Here is a 16,547-nt window from a genome sequence, read left to right on the forward strand (position 1 = left end):
CACAACGGGAACTCCATAAATAAGTTCTTTTGTGTCATTTTAATAAATTGCACATATAAGTGATATCATATGATATTTATCTTTCTCTGTCTGGCTTACTTCACTTAATATGATAAGCTCTATTTTGCTGCTAATGGCATTATTTCGTTCACTACACATTTTATCCATAAAAATTAGGAAACAGGCTGAAGAAATATGCACAGCTCAAGACAAATGAATCTTAATTCCTGAACCTGGCTCTGAGGTCATTTACAAGGGTCTGAATCCAGTCTACAAGACCCCTTTTACCCATAGCTGAGACATCAATTTGATCCTAACTAGAGGCTCAGTGCTAGCCCCAGACACAGCTCTGTCTGCAGAGTTTTAGGATACTCCACCCCAACACTCCGACTCAACATAAACTTGCTGCAAGTCTTCTCCCTGTGGCCCAGTCAGTTAAAATAGAATTCCTTCCCCTTCTTTCCTTCTTCCTTTTCTCCCTCTACTCCTTCCTTCGTCCCCATCATCCAGCAATTCCACTCCTATGTTTTTACCCAAAAGAAATAAAAGCATATATCTACAAAAGATCTGAATATCAATATTTATAGCAGCTTTATTTTTATAGCTAAAAAAACCAAAAACAACTTAAGTGTCCATCAACAAAAGAATGGATAAATTGCAATATGTCCATGCAATGGACTACTACTCAGTAATAAAAAGAAAATACAAACTGATACTTACAACCAGATGGATGAATTACAAGAACATCCTGAGTGAGAGAAGCTAGACACAAAACAATGTATATTACATGATTCCATTTATGTGAAATTCTAAAACAGGCAAAATCAGTGGTGGGAAAAAATCAGAATAACAGTTGCATCTGGGATGTGTTAGAGTTGAATTATGTTCTCCCCAAAGATATGCTGAAGTCCTAACCCTCAGTACCTATGATGTGACCTTATTTGGAAATAGGGTCTTTGGAGATATAATAAAGTTTAAATAATGTCAATATGGTGAGTCCTAATCCAGTATGACTGGTGTCCTTATAAGAAGAGGAGAGACAAAGACAGAAACATGCAAGGAGAATGCCATGTGATGACAGAGACAGAGATTGCCGTGGTGCATCTGTAAACCAAGGAATGCTAAGGGTTGCCAGCAACACTAGGAAGTGAAAAGAAAGGAACTGAACGGATTCTTCCCTGGAACCCTCAGAGAGAGCATGGCTCTGCTGACACCCTGAATTTGGACGTCTGCACTCCAGAACTGTGGGAGAATAAGTTTCTGTTGTTTTAAGCCCCCCAGTGTGTAATAATTTATTACAGTAGTCCTAGGAAACTAATACAGAGTGGGTGGAGTGGGACTGGCTGGAAAGAAACATTAGGGAACTTTCTGGGGTGAAGAAAACGTTCTATATTTTGATAGGGGTTTGGGTTGCATGAATGTATGCATTTGTCACAGCTAATCTAATACTACACTTGAGATTTATACATGCTGCTGTCTGTGAGTTTTACCTCAAAAATAAAAAGTACCATAAAATAACTATTGGATTCTAGTGAATGACATGCATGCTGAAACATTTAGGGGTAACGTGTACCCATGTCTGCAACTTACTCTGATTGATGGATGGAGGATATGCGATAAAGCAAATAACGCAAAATGTTAATAATCACTGTAGAATCTAGGTGGTGGGTGTCTGGTGTCTATACTTCTTTCAACTTTTGAACATGTTTGAAAGTTTTCATAGTAAAATACTGGAGAAGAAACAAATTCTGCTTGCTGTGTGAAAGCATCTTCAAAACAGGTCTGTAGCCTGCCACATCTCTGCTCCTTTCAACCAAACTGGAAATTCTGGAGCTTCCATAGTCTCAAAACATTTTACAGTTAAGAAAATTGAGTGACAAGCTAGTTCAGTGACTTTCCCCAGGTCATACTGCTGTCCAAGAGTCATTGGATAGAGACTGGGTACAGACATTTTCATTTTCCATCTTTACAAGACTGCACTTGGCACAGGGTGGAAGCTCAAGAAGAATGAAAGCCTACAAAGTTGTGCTCTTTACTGCTCTGCGCACACCGTGTCCTAAGGTCCAGGCCCTCCTTGTGCCCCAGTTCTGATCACTGGACCTATGCCTCCTCCCTGAGCCAAAGCCCTCACTCTGATGTCCTACCAAATACCTTGATCCCACAACACCAGCCTTGCTGGCTCCCCTTCTAGGGACCAAAATCCTATTCCTCTCCAGACTTTGATACATGTTCACAGTTTCCTACTGTCAGCCTACCTGGATTTCTTTCTTTCTTTTCTTTCTTTCTTTCTTTTTTTTTTTTTTTTCATCTTTTTAGGGCTGCACCTGCAGCATATGGAAGTTCCCAGGCTAGGGATCGAATCGGAGCTGCAGCTGCCGGTCTACCCCACAGCCACAGCAACTCGGAATCTGAGCCGCATCTGCGACCTACCCCACAGCTCATGGCAACACTGGATCTCTAACCCACGGAGCGAGGCCAGGGATAGAATGTCCTCATGGATGCTAGTCGGGTTCGTTACCAATGAGCCACCACGGGGACTCCTGATTTCTAACCTAACCCAATTCCTCATTGCAACAGTAATCCACCTGTCTGGTGGTGCTTCCCACTTCCCTGGGCACAGATATTGACCACCACCCCTCCCCTCGCCACTGATTGCCACTAACTGCCTAAAGTGCTCACCCTCTGCCTGCTGGTTTGGCCTTTGCACCAGAACCATAGTAAAGAAAAACAAGTCTTTACACGGACCACTTCCAAACGCTACCTGCTTCCTGGCTGTCTCGGGTCCTATCTCCCCCTGTATGATTCCCTCGTGGGTCTCCTCAGGTCCCCACAGGCAAAATCGGAGCCACAGCCTATTGTCCTAGAGACTGAGATAACCCCCCAAGCCTGGAGCGAAGGGAAGGCAGGCAGAGAAGGAAGAAGGAGAGGGAATACAACGAACAACTTTCCTTTCTCTGCAAAACGCAGGGCGGCATGTGACAGGCTTGGGGTCAAAAGTGCCTTTTTTTTGGTCTTTTGTCCTTTTAGGGCCGCACCCCAGGTATATGGAGGATCCCAGGCTGGGGGTCGAATCAGAGCTGTTGGCACCGGCCTACACCACAGCCACGCCAGATCCAAGCCACGTCTGCGACCTACACCAGAGCTCATGGCAACGGCGGATCCTTAACCCACTGAGCAAGGCCAGGGACCGAACCCGAAACCTCATGGTTCCTAGTCGGATGCGTTAACCACTGCGCCACGACGGGAACTCCCAAAAGTGCTTTTATTTTAGAAGGACTAAAACACCAAACCACAAACCCAGCACTTGGGGAAGGGGGCAAAGGAAAATAAAGTTTAAAAAGGGACCTAAATGGGGAGAGATTGACAAATGTTGTTGGCATAAAGCAGCTAAGGCCTGTGAGGAAGAAGCCAGTGTGAAATGTCCAGACTTCCAACTTTTCATCAACCCATTTGATCCTTCTAAGCTGCCCTCTGACTCAGTGGCTATATAGACACTGTCTCTGAAAAAATCCCTTGTTGGTTCCCAGGCTCCTCCAAGTGAATGCCTACATTCATGGACATGCTATACATTATATATATATATATATAAAATATAAAATATATATAAATATATATATATATAAAATATATATATAAAAACAATAGACACATCATTTGCATGCGGCCTGCACACAGCCAACCTGACTGAGATGGAGAGAGGGCCCAGGGAGGCAACCCTTCCAGCCAGAACTGTTTCACTGATGAAAGATAATTCCACAAAAGAATTCTTTTCGCTTCAATTCACTTCAGGTGAAAATAGCCTGTGACTAATAGAGAATTGGGCATAATGAGTTCCTCGACGTTAGATATGCATAAAGCAGAATAAACAATGTCTCCCTCGCTTCACACCCCCAGCTCTATAATGGTTCTAACTTAGTAGCACTGGAGAAAAAACACAGGGAACTGAGTAAGGGAGAGCGAGCCATGCTATAGGCAGAGAGCAAATGTAAAGAGAGTAACCTAGGAGTTCCCGTCGTGGCTCAGCAGTAATGAACCCAACTAGGATCCATGAGGATGCAGGTTCAATCCCTGGCCTCACTCAGTGGGTTAAGGATCCAGCGTTGCCATGAGCTGTGGTATAGTGGTGTAGGTCGCAGATGTGGCTCGGATCTCATGTTGTTGTGGCTGTGGCGTAGACCAGCAGCTGCAGCCCTGATTTGACCCCTAGCCTGGGAACCTCCATATGCTGCAGGTACCGCCCTAAAAAAGCAAAAAGAAAAAAAGAGAGAGAGGAGGGAGTGAATAAAGGGAAGGAAAAACAGGCAGGTTATTTAGATTCAGGCAACACTGATAACCATCTAGTTTGTTACTAATATCGACTTAATTTTAACAGTATACAAAAAGTTTGTTCTCCTAAAACTCCATTCCTTCTCCCTTCCTTTTTGCTTTACATCTTTATACACTGTATGCCCACGAACACAGACTTATAATTATCACTTTACGGAGTTGTCTTTTAAAAACAGATAGGAGAAAAAAACAAGTAACAAACTGTTTGTGTGTCTCTGTGTGTGTATTCATACAGTTTTTTATGTTTGTCTACGTAGCTAACTTTACTGGTCCTCTCTTTCTTCATGTGGATTCAAGTTACTGTCTAATGTCCTTTCACTGCACCCTGAAGAACTTCCTTTAGTACGTTGTGGAGGCCAGGTCCTCCAAGAAAAGAAAAGAACTCTTTGCTTTTATTCATCTGGGAATGTCTTAATTGCTCTTTTTCTTATGCACTTTTTTGGGATTTTTTTTTTTTTTGGTCTTTTTAGGCCATACCTGCAGCATATGGAGGTTCCCCAGCTAGGGGTCAAATTGGAGCTGCAACCATAACCACAGCAGCACAGGATCCAAGCCCGATCTGCAACCTACACCACAGCTCACGGCAACGCCGGATCGTTACCCCACTGAATGGGGCCAGGGATCAAACCTGCATCCTCATGGATGCTAGTCAGATTCGATTCCGCCGAGCCATGATGGGAACTCCAAAGCATAGTTTTAATATATTAAGAATTCTTGGAGTTCCCATCGTGGCGCAGTGGTTAACGAATCCGACTAGGAACCATGAGGTTGCGGGTTCGGTCCCTGCCCTTGCTCAGTGGGTTAACGATCCGGCGTTGCCGTGAGCTGTGGTGTAGGTTGCAGACGTGGCTCGGATCCTACATTGCTGTGGCTGTGGTGTAGGCCGGTGGCTACAGCTCCAATTCGACCCCTAGCCTGGGAACCTCCATATGCCGCGGGAGCGGCCCAAGAAATGGCAAAAAGAAAAGACAAAAAAAAAAAAAAAAAAAAAAAAAAAGAATTCTTGGTTGACAGACTTTTTCTTTCAACACTTTGAATATGTCATGACACTGCCTTCAGACAGGTGATATGGCCTCCGTGGTTTCTGATAAGTTAATTGCTCACCTCTTCAAGGATCCCTGTATGTTTGGGGTCTCTTTTCTCATTGTTTTCAAGACTTTCACACTGTCATTATATTTCAATAGTTTGGCTCTTTTGTGTCTAGGTGTGGACCTCTTTAATCAAATTAATGTGTGAAGCTTCTCGGGTGTACGGATTAATGTTTTTCATGAAATTTTGCAAGTTTTGACCATTGTCTCTTCTAATATTCTTTCTGCCTTTTGCTCTTTCCTAATTTTCTAGGCTTCCCATTATGCATATGTTGGTACACTTGATGTTGTCCCCTAAATCTCTGAGGCTCTGTTTATTTTTCATTCTTTCTTCTTTCTCTTTCTCAGACTAGATAAGTCCAATTGATCTATCTCTAGGTTCTCTGCTCAAATATGCTATTGAGTTCCTCTAGTAAATTTTTCATTTCAGCTACTGTTTTTCCACAGTGGAATCTGTATTTGTCACTTTTTTATAATTTCCATCTTATCATTAATGTTCAATATTTCGTGACATATCATTCTTATACTTTCTTTTAGTTCCTCTAATATACTTTAGTTCTTCGAGCACATTTTAAATGATTTATTTAAAGTCTTTGCCTAGTAAGTCTAATGTCTGAGCTTCTTCAGTGACAGTTTTTGTTTATTGATTTTTATCCTGTGTATGGACCATAGTTTCTTGTTTCTTTGCATATCTTGCAACAGTTTGCTGAAAACTGGAAATTTTAAGTAGTATAATGTGAAAACTTATAGAAACCAAATTATCTCCCCTCCCCTGAATATGTTTTGTTGCTGTCTGTTGTAAATGTTGTTATTTGCTTATTTAATGGTCTTCCTGAATTCTGTTAAAGTCCGTATTCTTTGTCATGTGTGACCACAAAAATCTCTGCTCAGTTAGCTTAATTGTCAGTTAACTATTGTACAGGAGTTTCTTTAAATTAGTGAAACCAATAAATCTACCAATCTTTGTTGAGGAACTCTATGTGTGTCTGTGTGAAGGCCCACTGTCAATGCTCCAGCGGGCAATTTACAACTCTGCCTTAGCTTTTGCTTTGTGCTTTTGCAGAGCCTCGAGGTCTGTGAAAGGTGACAGTATGGAGTCTTCTCAGGTCTTTTCTGAACACATAGAAAACTTGGGCATGTACACGACCTTCTACATTCCCAGGAATGTGACAGAGCTTTTCAAAACCTCTATAGACATCTAACTCCCCAGCTTTATTTCTAGATTTTGGTTAGCTTTTTGTTCTCCACCACTGTTCCTACCTTCTCAAACAGCCAGGGAGTTAAACAATTGCCCCACAACTTTCTTTAGACAAATGCCTTATGGGGAAAAGCTTTTCATGCTGAGCAAGCACTGAGTCAGGTTAAATACAGACACCCTTGGAAGTGAGGTCTTCCAGGGAGCCAACGGATACATCAAATAATGACAATTTTGGGGGAATGAATATTTGAAAGACCTCCACACTTGTTCTGCTCCCTCTGCTGGTTGCCAAGATGAGAAGGTGGGCTGTAGTTTTTCAAGGCTACCATCTGGAGAGTAGGGGGTGGGACTGAGGCAAGTTAAAATGCCACAAAGCTCACTGTTCTTACTTATCCATTTTTCTTGAATAAATGCTCCTTGATTACTACAAACCTTCAGTTGATTCTCAGAGTTCTGAAAAAGTTACTTCTGATACTTTTTGACAGTTTTCTCATTACTTGATGCAGGAGAAACCTTTTAGAAGCCCTCACTCTGCCATTTTCACTCTCTCAAGGATTATTTTTCAACCTTTTCCCTGCACATTCTTTTCTTTGGGCATAAATTGGATAACAGAAAGTATCATGGCCCTTGCGAATTTGAGGCCTCTAGTTCTAAAAAGGGACTACCAGCAATGTTCTTAAAACTGTAGAGCCATGAGAGACCTGAAAGGTAAGGTCTACAGAACCAGAGACAGAGAGCAGCAAAGGTCAGTGAAGAAAGAACTAGTATGAACAGGCAGCTTGTTTTTCACCAGCTTTTCAAATACTGTGGACTGGTAACAGAGATGCCTGTCTGAATGTATCCTCCAAATTTATATCTAAACAAACAGTTTTCAAGTACCAAAAAAGGGGAAGGATCTGTCATGATCCATTCATCTTAAAACGATCACCGCGTTTTTTTCTCCTTATGCTGTAGAAAAACTTCTGAGAAAATGACCCACAGCCAATATGGTACTCAATGGTAAAAAGCTGAAAGACTTCCAGCTAAAATCTGGAACAAAACAAGAATGCTCACTCTCACCGCTTCTGTTCAACATAGTATTGGAAGTCCTAGCCAAGGCAATCAGAAAAGGAAATGTAAGAAATGTATCCAAATTGGAAGGGAAGAGCTAAAATTGTCATTGTATGCAGAAGACACGATACTCTATATAGAAAACCCTAAAGACGCTACACAAAAACTATTATAGCTAATAAATTAATTCAGCAGGTAGCAGGATACAGGATCAATACACAGAAATGTGTTCCATTTCTTTACACTAACAATGAAATATCAGAAAGAGAAAGTAAAAAAAAATCCCATTTAATTTTTATTTATTTTTGTCTTTTTTTTTTTTTTCAGGGCTGCACCCACAGCATGTGGAAGTTCCCAGACTAAGGGTCGAATCCGAGCTATAGCTGCCAGCCTACACCACAGCCACAGCAATGCAGGATCCTTAAGCCACTGAATGAGGCCAGGGATCGAACCCACAACCTCATGCTACCTAGTCAGGTTCATTAACCACAGAGCCACAACGGGAACTCCAAAAAAAAGTATCCCATTTTAAATTGCATCAAAAAAAAAAAAAATACCTAGGGACTTCCCCTGTGGCTCACATCATAATTACTTGGCATTGTCTCTGCGGTTGCTCTGGTTCTATCCCTGGCCTGGGAACTTCCATGTACCATGGGTGTGGCCAAAAAACAAAACAAAACAAGATGAAACAAAAACTTAGGAATAAACCTGACCAAAAAGAAAGACCTATACACTGAGAACTATAAAACACTGATAAAGAAAATTGAAGGTGTTAGAAAGAAATGGAAAGACATACCCTGCTCTTGGATTGGAAGAATTAATATTGTTAAAATGGCCATACTACCCAAAGCAATCTACAGCTTTAGTGTGATCCCTATCAAATTATCCATGACAGTTTTTTCATAGAGCTAGAACAAATAATCCTAACATTTATATGGAACCACAAAAGACCCAAAATTGCACAAGCAATTCTGAGGAAAAAGTACAAAACTGAAGGGATAACTCTCTCAGATTTTATACAATACTATAAAGCTACAGTAATAAAAACAGTGTGGTATTGGCACAAAAGCAGACAGATAGATCAATGGAATGGAATAAGAAGCATGGAAATAAACCCACACATCTGTAATCAATTAATCTTTGACAAAGGAGGCAAGAATATACAGTAGAGAATAGACAATCTCTTCAGCAAGTAGTGTTGGGAAAGCTGGATAGCCTCATGTAAATCAGTGAAATTAGAACTCTCTTACACCATACACAAAAATCAACTCAAAATGGTGTAAAGACTTAAATATAAGACATGACACCAAAAAACTCCTAGAAGAGAAATCTAGGCAAAACATTCTCTGACATCAACCATACAAATGTTTTCTTAGGTCAGTCTCCCAAGGCAATAGAAATAAAAACAAAAATAAACAAAAGGGACCTAATCAAACTGACAGGCTTTTGCATAGCAAAAGAAACCATTCTACAAAATGGGAGAAAATAGTTGCAAATGATGCAAACTACAACGGCTTAATCTCCAAAATATACAAACAACTCTTACAACTCAACAGAAAAAACAAAACACCCACTCAAAAAATGGGTACAAGACTTAAATAGACATTTCTCCAAAGGAGATATACGAATGGCCAGTAGGCACACGAAAAAATGCTCAACATCAGAATGGCCATCATTAATAAGTCTACAAATAACAACTGTTGGAGAGGGTGTTGAAAAAAGGGAATCATCCTACACTTTTGATGGGAATGTAAATTGGTACAATCACTATGGAAAACAGATGGAGTTTCCTCAGAAAACTATAGAACCACCATATATGATCCAGCAATCCCACCCCTGGGCATATATCTGGATAAAACTTTCATTCAAAAAGATAAATGTACCCCTATATTCACTGAAGCACTATTCACAATAGCCAAGACATGGAAGCAACCTAAACATCTGTTGACAGATGAATGGGTAAAGAAGATGTGGTACATATACACAATGGAATACTACTCAGACATAAAAAAAAAACAACAGAATAATGGCATTTGCGGCAACACAGATGCAACTAGAGATTCTCACACTAAGTGAAGCAAATCTGAAAGAGAAAGACAAATTCCATATGATACCACTTATATGTGGAATCTAAAATATGGCACAAATGAACTTATCTGCAAAACAGAAACAGACTCAGAGACACAGAGAACAGAATTGTAGTTCCCAATGGGGAGATGGGAAGGAGTGGGATGGACTGGGAGTTTGGGTTTAGTAGATGCAAACTATTACATTTAGAATGGATAAGCGATGCAGTCCTACTGCATAGCACAGGAAACTATATCCAGTCTCTTGGGATAGACCATAATGGAAGAAAATATAAAAAAGACAATGTGTATATATGTATGACTGGATCACTTTGCTGTACAGCAGAAATTGGCAAAACATTCCAAATCAACTATACTTTTTTTTTTAGGTCTGCACTTGTGGCATATGGAGGTGCCCAGGCTAGGGGTCTAATTAGAGCTATAGCTGCCAGCTGACACCACAGCCACAGCAGTGGGGAAACCAAGCCACGTCTGTAACCTATACCACAGCTCAAGGCAATGCTGGATCCTTAACCCACTGAGTGAGGCCAGGGATTAAACCCAAATCCTCATGGATACAAGTCAGGTTTGTTTCCGCTGAGCCACAAGGGGAACTCCAAATATACTTTAATAAAAATAAGTAAATAAATAAGCAAATGGGACCTAATCTAACTAATAAACTTTTGCACAACAAAGAAAACCATAAACAAACAAACAAAAAAAACAACCTTCAGACTGGGAGAAAATATTTGCAAATGATGCAACTGACAAGGGCTTAATTTCCAAAAATATACAGACAGTTCATACAACTCAATTAAAAAAAATTAAACAACTCAATCAAAAAATGGGCAGAAGATTTAAATACACATTTCTCTGAAGAATACAGACAGATGGCCAAAAAGCACATGGCAAAATGCTCAATATTGCTAATTATTAGAGAAATGTAAATCGAAACTACAATGAGCTATTACCTCGCCCTGGTCAGAAAGGCCATCATCAAAGTCTGCAAACAATACATGCTAGAGAGGGTGTGGAGAAAACAGAACTCTTCTACACTGTTGGTGGGCATGTAAATTGGTGTGGCCACCATAGAAACAATCTGGAGTTTCCTTAAAAAACTAAAAATAGAGTTACCATATGACCCAGCAATCATTCCTGTGCATATAACCAGAAAAGACAAAAACTCAAATTCAAAAAGATACATGCACACCAATGTTCATAGCAGCATTGTTCACAATGGCCAAGACATGGAAGCAACCTAAATATCCACCAACAGACTATTCATTTCGGAAGATGTGAGAAACACACACACACACACACACACACACACACACACACACAGAGAGAGAAAGAGACAGAAAGCAAACAATGGAATATTACCTAGCCATAAAAAGAATGAAATATTGCCATTTGCAGCAGCATGGATGGACCTAGAGATTATTATACTAGGTGAAGTAAGTTGGACAGAGAAAGACAAATATTATATGATATATCACTTATATGTGGAATCTAAAAAATTAATACAAATCAACTTATTTACAAAATGCAAATAGACACAGTCATAGAAAGTAAACTTATGGTTACCACAGAGGAAAGAGGAGAGGGAGGGATCAATTAGGAGTTTGGGATTAACATACACATACTACTATATGTAAAATAGGTAAGCAACCAGGATTTACTGTATAGCACAGAGAACCATATTCAATATCTTGTAATAATGTATAATGCGTAATCTGAAGCTGTACACCTGAAACGAATAAAATATTGCGTATCAACTATAGTTGAATAAAAGAAAACTTCTAGGGAAATGGAAAATCTAATGGTAGTTTCAATCTCTAACCTCTATAAAGGCAGATAGCCAGTTGCTCTGTCTCAACCTATCAAAAAACAGAGGAAAGATGGTATTATGGACTGAATTGTACCCACAAAATTCACGGTGAATCCTTAACCCCCAATGTGATTGTATTTGGATACAGGGCCTTTAAAGGGGCTATTAGGGTTAAATGAGGTCATTAGGGTGGGGCCACAATTCAATAGCACTAGGGTCCTCAGAAGAAGAGGAAGAGACACCAGGAGCACCTGCACACAGAGGAAAGGGCACGTGTGGACTCAGAAGGCAGCTGTCTGCAAGCCAAAGAGAGAGGCCTCAGGAGAAACCAGATCTGTCCACACTTTAATCTTAGATTTGTAGCCTGGGGAACTGTGAGAAAATCAATTTCCAGTTTTTAAGCCACTCTGTTTGAGCAATGTTGTTAAAGCAACCTGAGCAGACTAATACAGGTGGTATCCTGGATGAGATCCTACAACAGAAAGAGGATATTAGGGGGAAAGCAATGAAATGTGACTAAAGTGTATTTAGTTCATTGTAATGTACCAGTTTGAGTTCATTTGTTATGGCAAACAGACCGTAATCACATAAGAGGTTTTTAATAGTGTAAATTGGATGTGGGCTACACAAGAGTTCTCTGTACTCTCTTTGCAACTTTTTATACATCGAAAACTTCTCTAAAATTAAAAGTTTATTTTAACAAAAATAGAGAGAGGAGAAGTATCCAAAACCCACAGGTTCAGGGCAGCAGAGGCCTGTAATGGAGGCTCTAGACTTTCCAGGGCAACATTTCTTCCACCACTACTTCCTCTCTGTGGACATATACCAGAGCTCCCCCTAATGCTCCTTTTGGGCTGCTTTCCAGCACACGAAGCAAGGTGGGGATCACTCCTGGTCCAGTTCCCTTGCAGTCACTGCACAGTTGTTTCTATTGGAAATAGATTATGCCGTAGGAAAATGGAAACTCTGATTGTATTTCCAGTCCCCAATCTCTGTCAAAGCACTGGTACAGCTGCTCTTTTTCAGTCTCTCAAAAGGAGAGGAAACCAGGTCTCTAAAGCTCACAGGCTCAGGGCAACAGAGGCTTATGAAGGAGACGCTGGTGTTAAGAGAGAAACCCAACAGACCAGCTTCTATCTTGCTCCCACATCAACAGAGAGAGCAACACTCTTTGGGGGTCTGTCCCCCCCAAATCCTTATCTGAACCCTTCATTCTACCGATTAAGGCAAGATTCGGTCACCCTCAATTCCCCCTTTTACAGATTTCCCTTGCAGATAACAATAGAAAATAAAGGGAAAAGGAAGCCATCAGGATTTCCAGGCCTCTGGCTCTATGATTAAGTGATAGGATGGGATCCACTGGATGGCAGGCCCATGACGAAGGAGCCTGTGTGAGTAGGGCAGCTCAGCTTTCACCCCTCATCTGCCAGTCGTGGACTCACCCCAGAAGCCCTCATCAGGGTCTCCCAGTCGTTCTCCCTTTAGACTAACTTCTATCCCAACCAGCAAGTCTGGTGTCTTTGCTGATCTATGCCTTTTAAGAACCACCACCTACTTTCCCCCTGAACGCAAGACAGGGAGAAGACACGAGGCACCATGAGCTCCTTGCGTCCATAGAGGCACCAACACAGCAGTACTGGGAAGGGACTCTACACAAGCCTGAGGCAGCGAGCAGCACTGACCTGTGAAGCAGAGGCTGCTGTGACCTGCTCCTTTGTCCCTGCTGTTTTTACTGTGGAGAAAGCTGTTAACTTGTGTCTCAATTAGGTGCTACCAGACAACCCCCCGCTGGCTGGTCCCCTTCTATTCCTCCAAGGGAAGCAAAGGTCACTCTTGACCTATTCCCCGTCTATTATTTTCCTTGAGTGTAGACAAAACTGGAAGAGGGAGAACACCAAGTAACTACAGTCCTTCAGCTTGATAACGTTCCCCTAGCCCAATAGGACACAACGAAGAAGACTTTAGGCGTGGCCAGAGAGAAGCATGTGGAACTTGTAGCCTTTACAGCAAAGGGTATTGGGAGTAACATTTAGACTGGCATCTAAGTCCCTGCAGCCACCCTGGTAAGTAGCCTGGGACACAGAACTTTCTCCCCAGGCGCACACCGCCTGAAGGAGCAGGCCTGTCCAAGGCCTCTGAGGGTGGGTCCCGTGTACTTGAATCCCAAACAGGAGGGAAGAACCAGCGTTCGGTTTGCCTGACCAACTGCGCTGGGGAGCCACCTCCTGGGTGAGGTCCGCTTTGGAGGGCAAGGCCAGCTGTGCCGGGAGCTCCCAGCCGAGTCCTAACTGCCCCCTGCTGGTGCCGGGGCCACCGGCTTCCCTCGCCCCCCAGCCCCCACCCCTCGCCCGCCCCCACGGAAGAGGCTGGCCAGGTGAGGCAGGGAGCTACTTTCCACAACATCCTGCTGGAAAGAAAAGGGATGGTGTGAAATTGAGGTAACAGCATCTCAGAAGGAACAAAAGGGAAAAAATGTGAATTGAAGCCCACTCACGCATTCACAATGCCTTAGCGGTTTCTATACGCTATATTTAGCAGAAGCCCACAGTCCCCTCTTTGCAATTATTTGTATGCTTCATCCAGACCTTCACACTATCTGTATTAGCCACAATTATTATCTCAGCTCATCTACATGCTCGGTTTCCCAGGAAAGGAAAAACCTCTCCTGATACTTAGTTTCTGAATTCTGGGGAATCTGACTGGGGGAGATGTAGAAAAGCAAACAATTGGTAGGGCATATAATTATCTCTTTCAAAGGAAACTTCACCTCCAGCTGGCCTACTTGTATAGGTTCTAATGCCTGAAAAGAGAATTAATTAACCCAGGCAGGTCTCCAGCGCTTGCATGTCCTCCTTCAAATCTATTTACAAACCTGCTTAGAAATGCCAGGCTTTTTACAAGCAGAGAGTTCTCTTATAAATACAGCTGCAGATGGAATTTTTTGAAAATGGAAAATTCTGAATAGGAATAACGACATTAGATTCTGGAACAATGGTAAAATGTCAACATCTGCCATGGAAATACAGAACTATAAAACAATGATTAAGTGTCCTTTCAGTTTTTTTAAATATATAACATTGTTCGGGTTTGGTTGTTTTACAAAGCTTCTGTGCAGTATCACTTTGCTTTAACAAACTTAAAAAAAAAAACTTAAAGTAATACTACTTAAGCAATTGAATAATTAACTAGGCACACTTAGAATTTAAATTTTATTGGAACATAATAATAGTCTCACTCTATCAGAACTGTGGCCCATATAGGCCAGAAGGCTCTCTTTTCCATATACTAAAAGCTAGGTTGTTTGATAGCCTAATAATCCCCTATTTAGTAATGCTTTTAAATAATCCCCTATTTAGTGATCTGGGTATCACCAAAACATCCCAAATCCTGTTAAAAATCCATTTTAATGCTATCACTTATAATTGTTCTTAAATTTTTCTTAAACTTCTTTACGATATGAACTAATACCAGTAGCTTCAATGACTACTTAAGTCCTTGAGTTTGCTGCCTGTGGGGTAAAGTAGCACCTCCAACTTTTTCTTAAAAAAAAATTTACTGTGGTTTAAAAAAAACCACACTTAATGTAAGATTTACCATCTCCAGGAATTTTTTTGTGTTGCAAAACTGAAACTCTATAGCCATTAACAACATCTCCCCGTTTCCCGCTCCATCAGCCTCTGGCAATCACCATTCAACTTCTATTTCTATATATACTTTATACAGATTAAATCACAACATATTTGTCTTTTGTGACTGGCTTATTTCACTTAGCATAATGACTTCAAAGTTCATCCATGGCATATCATGTGATAGGATTTCCTTTTTTTTTTTTTTTTTTTAACTATGGCCACACCCACAGCATATGGAAGTTCTCAGGCCAGGGATCAAATCCAAGCCACAGTTCTGGCAATGCTGGATCCTTCAATCCACTGCACTGGGCTGGGGATTGAACCCACTCCTTTTCAGTGACCTGAACCACTCCAGTTGGATTCTTAACCCACCATGCCATGGTGGGAACTCGAGGATTTCCTTCTTTTGTAAGGTTGAAAAATATTCCATTGTATGCATGTACTACATTTTTAAAATCTATTCATCCATCAATGGACACTAGGCTTGCTTCTGCCTCCCAGCTATTGTAAATAATGCTGCTATGAACATGGGTGTGCAAATATCTCGGAAAGATTCTGATTTCAATTCTTTTGGATCTACATCCAGACATGGGATTGCTAGTAATTCTATTTTAATTTTATTTTTTGAGAAACCACCACGCCATTTTCCATAGCAGCTAAACCATTTTACATTTCTACCAACGGTGCACAAAGGTTCCAGTTTCTCCACATCTTATTTTCTGGAGGGTTTTGATAGTGGCCATCCTAAAGGATGTGAGATGATATTTCCTTGTGGTTTTGATTTGCATTTCCCTGATGATTAGTGATGTTGAGCACCTTTTCATATTTGTATGTCTTCTTTGGAAAAATGTCTATTCAGGTCTTTGGCTCATTTTTTAAACCAGGTTATCTGGATTTTCTTGCTATTGAGTTGTAGGAGTTCCTTATACATTTTAGATATTAATCCTTTATCAGCTATAATGGTCTGAAAATATTTTTCTCCTAATCCATAGCTTGCCTTTTACTTTGTTAATTGGTTCCTTTGCTGTACAGAGCTTTTTAGTTTTACATAGTACCACTTGTCTATTTATGCTTTTGTTGGCTGTGCTTTTAGTGTCGCATCTAAGGAATCATTGCCAAGACCAAAGTCAAGAAGGTTTTCCTCTATTTTTTCTTCCAAAAGTTCTATGGATTTGGGTCTCATTTAAGTTTTTCATCCATTTTTAGTTGATTTTTGTGTACTGTGTAAGATGAGGGTCCAATTTCATTCTTTCACATGTGGACATTCAGTTTTCCCAGCACTATTTATTGAAGAGAATGTCCTTTCCCCTTTCAATAGTCTTGGAAGACTTGTTGAAGATCAGTTGACTGTATGTGTGTGGG

The 16,547-nt window shown here is 40.9% G+C and overlaps 1 long non-coding RNA gene across 1 annotated transcript in view; it reads right to left on the minus strand.

Moving 5' to 3' along the window:
• Window positions 1-16,547, minus strand: part of LOC110257831 (uncharacterized) — a 39,992-nt gene that overhangs the window by 1,541 nt on the left and 21,904 nt on the right. The gene's annotated exons all lie outside the window — the stretch shown is intronic.

The sequence above is a fragment of the Sus scrofa genome, chromosome X, assembly GCF_054392235.1.
Source record: "Sus scrofa isolate SSC_HxYL_T2T_F1_AM1 chromosome X, Sscrofa_HxYL_maternal_Yorkshire_Landrace_v2.0, whole genome shotgun sequence".
NCBI lineage: Eukaryota > Metazoa > Chordata > Mammalia > Artiodactyla > Suidae > Sus > Sus scrofa.